We start from the raw sequence: 7,366 nt of genomic DNA, 5'->3' as shown, positions 1-7,366 counted from the left end.
CATTCAGTTGGGTTAACCAGTGTTAACCTAATATTTACAACTGCTCCTTCACATTAAAAGCACGTAAGCAGCAAAACAGAACGGCGACTTTTATTGTGAAGCAATCACAGGAAACACATGTGTTAGCAGTGGCAGCAGTGGATTATTCAAAATGTGTCATGAAAACGAGTCAGTGGTCATTTTTGGTCGTTTTGTTGTCAGTGGATCAGTGTGAAACAGGTCAGTAGTTGATGGATGAGAGGAGCCACAGTGATGAGAACACTGGACCAACCAGACTGGAATCAACAAGCATCAGGCCGAGAAGGAAGACGATGACCGAGTGAGTGTTTCTGTCAGCTCACGCTGTGTTTTGGCAAACAAAGTAACAGCTTTTGGCTGTGGTGGTGATACACAGCTGCAAGGTTTTGTAAAGCATGTTCGTTGTTGTTACCGCTACAGTGGAGACGCCAAACTCCACGTGCTGGGCAGGTTTAAGGAGTTTTTTGGTGTTGAGTGCAAGGAGCTCAGTGCAACCCTACCTGGACAAATTGGCCTGATTTGTTAATGCATGGGATGAAGGCGATGAGCAAGAAGAGGAAATGACCCGGAAATAAACAAGAAATTGTTAAATAAAAAACAAACAACCAAAACAAAATAACCAGAAAAAATCATAAGAATAATATTTTTCTGTGAAATAATTTTAAATATATAATTATGATAACTGGAAATATACAGTGGCTTTCTAGAATTTTTTCCCTTGCTTTTTTTAAAAAATAATTTTCTAAATTTACTAATTTCTTGCAGTTTGCTGGAAATTTCTCTCCGAGTTGCTCATTGACTTTTTTTTTTTTTTTTTTTAAATCAAACTGATTTGCTCCATAATCAAAGGTTTAAATACTTGTGAATGCAAGCAGTGAATGTGATCCAGGTTTCAATGGGTTAACACACAGGTCACACAGCCTTTTCCTTTGACCTGACATTTTTCCTCAGCCGCTGGGCAGCTGTTTGGGTCAGAATGTGCTGTTTGTGACTGTTATACGATCCACTTGAAATGAAACGTCATGTTGAAAACACTCAATACAGCGTCCACGTAGACTGATATTGTATTTTTTAGTTAAGCCTTTCTAAAGTGACTAAAATACGTTTTGATATGAAGGCCTCTGTAGAGCAGAGTAATGCTGAGCTGTGACTGTTTCTGCAAAGCGGGAGTGTGCTGACTGCCAGCTACTGTATGTAATACACCGACTGTACATAATAAATCTCATACAGCCCGACTTCAAAATTCCCAAACTATCACTTCAACTTTAAGACTTGAGACTTGACTTTGGACTCGAGCGCAAAGACTTGAAACAATGACTTGGTCCCACGTCTGCCAACTTTTTTTTTTTTAACTAAAGCAACCTTAGTTTGTTTGGCTGCACTGTAAACTGATACTCCAGCTGCTCCTCTGTTGTATTTCTCACCATGACCACCTGACCAAGGTACACTTCAGGTGGGTTTCCATTAACCCTCAAATTGCGCAAATTGAAAATGTTAATGGAAACGCCTCAGTTTTGAAAAAACTCCCATTTATTGCAACAAAGATCTTACGCTTGCAATGAGCTGGTGTTTCAGGTGATTGGAAAATCGAGGACTATCACCTCCCAGAAATCCCTCATATGTGGCCGCTCCCGAGTATAAGGGGCTCGCCTTTCCATTATGGCTCCATAACACGCCTACGTGGCCTTGGATTGGAAATAATGACAGCTTGTGCAGTGGCTGCAATAGAAATAAAGCTGATGAAGTTTTGAACATCCATCACCATGAAGTTGCATAACATCCCTCAGTGGAAATGCAGTCATCTCACAGTTGTGTTTTATCGATAATAAAAAAATATTGCTTAACTTTTGCTCAAGTCTTTAATGGAAATGTGCCTACTGCTTGCTAAAGTATGACTTCCTGTTACCACCAAGTCACCAGAACTAAATTCTTTAGGATTATATCTTAGACGCTCCATATAAGGCCTGCTGTTTCTTACCATTACACATAGTGTGAATCCTGGAAAGAACTAACATGCTGAATGCATGTCCCTCCTCATAAATATTTGCAAAGCAGATTTTTCCTACATTATTAATGTACATGTACTGTACTTGCTGGCAACCTCTCCTTCTCCTCTTCTTGTGCTGCCCATGTTGGCCATGTTTCTTGGTGCGCTGTCGCCAACAACTACTAATAGAATCAGTAGAAGACTAAAACTGTCAGCAGGACTGTGTTGCAAGACAAAACAAAACAGTGACCATAAAAACATTTCTCAATAACCGAAGGGCAAGGCGCAATGAATTAAACAAATGTGGGTAACAGCATTCATGATGTTTCACTCAGTTGTTGACATGGCCTTCACACATCTGGACAATTATTGCATTAGGTTATAAAAGCTGTTATAAAAAACGTTGGATGCAGCCCACCCAACATCAGATTTTTGGGGATTGGGTTTTAGACACTTACAGGTGCCTTTAGGGCTGAGCCAACATTTGTATGTGGGGCCCATAAAGGAAGTAAATGAGCTGAAAAATGGGCCCTAAATGGGATTGTCCATAGGTTCCAAAATGGCCCCATGCCAGTTTCCCACATGGCTGGTTTTACTGTGGACCTCTGGAATTTTGTATGTCATGTGAGCTGATGTTGTGACGAACAAGCAGTGTGTCTGTGTTGATTATTGATTTGTGTGGTGATAGTGTAATTAATGCAATGTATGCTCTTAAGTGAATTTTTATTTTTATTTTTTAGTGTCTACATATTTTTGGCGAGGGATTACTGTAACCCCCACAGGCATGTGGGCGTTTTTGCTGCTAGATGTTGAAATGACGACGTTCGGCTGTTGCCATATTAAAGGTGGAGTGTTGGTGCGGCGCTGTCCACGGCTCTGAAACAGTATGGCGCTATAGATGGACAGACGACATTTAGCCTGCACGCTGTTCTAAATCGAAAATTCGGCCCTTATTCCTAAATTAGAAGTAAAAAGAAGTTATGAGAGAAAGCGGCAAACTGTCAGCATGCGTCTCATCCTGCTGATTTTGAGTGAACAAATACTCTGATTAATAAATCTATATAAATATTGCTCTGTTTGTGAAGACAGTGTTGTATAGGTTTGTTCGGCTAGCATCCCATGCAGTCCAATATGATGCATACACTTTGGATTTTGATGCTTTCCGTGATCAATTAGCAAGAAATTAGAAAAAAGTAGAAGAAAATTACTTTCTTCATTGAAAATGTGTCCAAAAAAAGATAAAAAACAAACAAGGCAGACAATACTTTTAAGAAAGTGCGTAAAAATGATAATAATTTTATAAAATAATTTAAAATATATAATTTTGATATTTTTCTTAATTTTTTTTTAACATCTACTATTTTCTTGCGTTTGTGGAACATTTCTTACTAAGCTTCAGCACCACAGGTTTAAAAGGGTTAATAATAAAACTGTAGCCCCCAAACTAGATTCTGAGATCTGGGAACATTGCAAAAACAGTTCAACGGGGAAATCACGTCAGTGAGTACAATAGTATGAAAACGGAAAAAAAAAAAAACAATGGCTGAAGCTCCAAAAACAACAACAGCAACAAAAAACATGTCGAAATAAATCAGGTATGTTTTAATGCAGATTCTAAGTCATTCACTTCACATTCACTCATTTCGTTAAAAGAGAGGCAGCTACATAACACACAAAATAACCGAGCCAACTGCTGACTCTTTAACATTAGCCTACTAGAAAAAAAGAGGTTTTTCAGAGAGTTTAAAGTGACAAAGAGTCAAACATTTTGGAGAAACACATCAATAAAAAGGTCTCCTGAAATAATTCCTCAAGTTATAGCCCTAACCTAGTATTTGTACTGTATGTACAATGTAGCAGTGTAATATTGTACATACATGTTACTTTGTACACCAGTGCTCCTACACTTCAAATCAAAATGTCCACATTTTCAGTTTGGGACAACACTTATCAGTAGAGTAACTCCACTGTGTTACTGAAAACTTAAAATAATGTGAGTATGAGTTCTCATCAATACGCAGAACAGCAAATGTGATCTGTTTAACACAGAGAGACACGTTGAGAGAAAATCCGATGCAGCAGCACATCCAGCTGTGTTTGTCTCTGCAGATGTTTTAATCCCTCCACCAGACACAGATCACCACACTGAGGCTCATGAAGTGCAAAGCATCCAAACAGCCACCGAACATCTGTGACAAGGTTTTGTTTTTGAAGAAGTTTGTGTGGCTTTATTCACACAGTCATGTTAGCTTACGACCTAGAATAAGCTCAATATTCTAGGTAAATATTTTGTAATAGCTGTCTCAGAGATTTCTGCCTCCACCCCGATACAGTGAAAATGACAGGAAAAACACATCAACAATTTCCCCACCAAAAAAGCATGTCCTTGTTGCTCTGAATAATCAGCAGAACACTCCGTCTTGTTTTTGGGCGGCTTGTTGTTATGAACGGAAAAAAATGTTAGTTGTATGTTTCTGCAAACCATGGATACATTACATTTATACATTATTTTGTAGTGGGTGCTTTTCAGCAATGCTTGGTGCATATGTGGTTATATTTAGGCACAACACCCTGCTTGGTTATGGTTATGAAAAGTTCATATTTTGGCGAGGAATACCCATGTTTGATGGCACAAAAGTCCATGGAAAAACATGGACTGGTTGATGTAAAACACCCAGATTCAGTGGCTTGAATAGTGCTGAAATGTGTTGTTTAAAAGCACCCAGGTTGATGACTCAAACGCTGCTGGGACACCATAATGTATTGTTAAAAAAGAATGCTGCTGGAAAATGTTGCACTGTGTCGGGGAATAACACCCACTTCATTGCCAATCCTGGGAAATGCCATGATGTGACAGTTAAAATTGTCCAGGTTTAATGACTCAAACAACGTTAGGAAATGCTGCGATTTGAAGGTTAAAAATCGCCCAGGTTCATTGACGCAAATGCTGCAGAGACGTTGCGCTGTGTTGGTAAAAAGCACCCAAGTTTAGTGGCTAACATGCAGCTGAAAAATATGCTGTGTTGGTGATGCTCAGGTTTGGTGGCTAAGATTATCGGGAAACGCCATGATCTGTCAGTCAAAATTACCCAAGTCTGGTGTCATAATGGTACTGGTAGAGGTCGCAGTGTGTTGGTGAATAATGCACAGGTTTGGTGGCTCAAACAATACTGGGAAATGTCACCATGTGTCGGCTAAAAGAGCCCAGATTTGGTGGCTCAAATGCTGCTGGAAAACACAGTAATAAGTCAGTTAAACTTGCCCAGGTTCAGTGACTTGCAGAGATCTGTTGATTAAAATTGCCTGGGTTCAGTGACTCAAATGACGCCGTGGAATGTTACGAGCTGTTGTTAAAGACCCAGGTTCAGTGACTGGAGAGGTGCTGGAAAGTGCCACGATCTGTCGATGAAAATCGTCATCAAAATCATCAGTTTGGTGATTTAGACATCACTGGGAAACCTTATGATCGCTCGGTAAAAATCGCCCAGGTTGACACAAACACATTGTTAACTGGTCTCAGTGATCTGCAGCTCAGCAGCTGTCTGGCTTAGGTGTCCATCCCCATCACCCTCTCCACCCCCCAAAGATAAAATCAGCTCATATGCTATGCCACTATGAAATGTTGATATGCTATGCATGGAATATCCAAATGCAAGGTATTTGTGGTTTGCAAAAACGTATGATGCCAACATTTTCTTCTGGTGAAAGGGCTTGTTAGCATTTAACTCAAGGCAGCCTGACAGTTACGACGGGTTTACATGCTGCCTTTGAATGATTACTAAGGTGGAGGCCACAATCTCGGAGACAAAAATCCTCAAACAAATTAAATCATCCACTTACAATGTTATTATGGGTCTTTAATACATATCACATGGTCTTCATCTGCAGATCGAGTTAGCAAAATCCATCCATCGTATGACGCAATCTGGAATCTGATATGGTTGAAAGCTCTGGAGAGAGCTAAAAATTAAACCATTTAATATTTATATATATTTTTCTGGAGTCAGCTTTGCTCTCCCGTAGCTTTCTATTGGCTTCATGGAAAAAAGTGCCTCGGCTTGATTTTCCAACAGCCAGTGTGCATCCAGCCAAGTGTTCCGGTGAAGTGTCCTTGAGCAAGACAGCGATCCCTTCACCTGTAAATCCATTTTTTTGCTTCAATAGTTTGGCTTTCATCCTTGTAACAGTGACAGCTCAGAAAATCAGTTTCAGTCAGTTAAAGATCTGTCCCCTAGTTTCTCAAGATGATCCAGGTTTTTTTAAGCAAGGTAGCTCAGATGCAACAGAAGTGCTAAGTTATGACGAGTGTCATACTTCTCGTGGTTTTGCTGTCATGTTAGTACCATGGGAAACCTGTGGAGCTGCATTTCTTAAATAAAATAAAATACATAAACTCATGAGTGTGGAATGTTTCAGGGGTAAGATGTCAGGTCAGACTGGAATGTAAAACATTGTATGCCTTATGTTGTCATTTCCTGCAAATGTCCTTAAAGATCCACACAAGTCAAAAGGCTGGATTTTAGAATTTCGGACTCATTTATAAATTACATGTGATAAAATGCCAGTAGCGTTATGAAATATTAAGTCAAAATTATAAGTTACATCAACTGTTCTATATGTGATAAAATATTTTTTTTTCTTGTAGGTCACATTTTGTTATCCATATTTATGAGGTACTAAGTGATAACTTTAAGACATTACATCACAACAATTATTAAATATTGCCACATGATTAAAAATACTATGTCATAATTACTGGATAAGTCATAAATTACAAGTTAAGAAATAAAATTTCCCATAGACCCAAAAGGAATCTGCAAATTATTATTATTATTATTTTTTTTTTTATTATTATTATTATTATTATTTAGTTTTCAGCAGTTATTCATAAAGAAAATCTGATGAATGTTTGTTACTTGTAATGTCATCATTTTTTCTTAATTTTCTTTTCAAATCTATGGAAAAACTGCGTCAGAATGCTGAGGTCAGAGATTGTGTGTGGGCTTGACTGGGATACTGTGTCATTATTACAATTTTCAAAAATTGTACAATTATAAGAAACTTTCCCATGATTATGAGATACTAAATCATTAATTATTGTGAGATAATTAGTAACAATTATGAGGTGTGAAACCTTTCACAATTTAAAAAAAACCCAATGGAAACGGGATTCCATGGATGCCTGCAATTTCAAAATAAAGGTTGTGATGTAACCAAGGCACTTTCATTACCACACCAAGAGATGGCAGTAGGTGCGTTTTTGCTGTAGCTCTTATTTTTTTAAATAATAACTGTGGGAGCATTTCACACTTGAGTTTACATGTAGTTTGGTTTGGAACTCCAGTAGCCTGTAGACTCTCA

Source organism: Plectropomus leopardus, chromosome 17, assembly GCF_008729295.1.
Source record: "Plectropomus leopardus isolate mb chromosome 17, YSFRI_Pleo_2.0, whole genome shotgun sequence".
NCBI lineage: Eukaryota > Metazoa > Chordata > Actinopteri > Perciformes > Serranidae > Plectropomus > Plectropomus leopardus.
Note: the sequence above shows the minus strand (reverse complement) of the source record.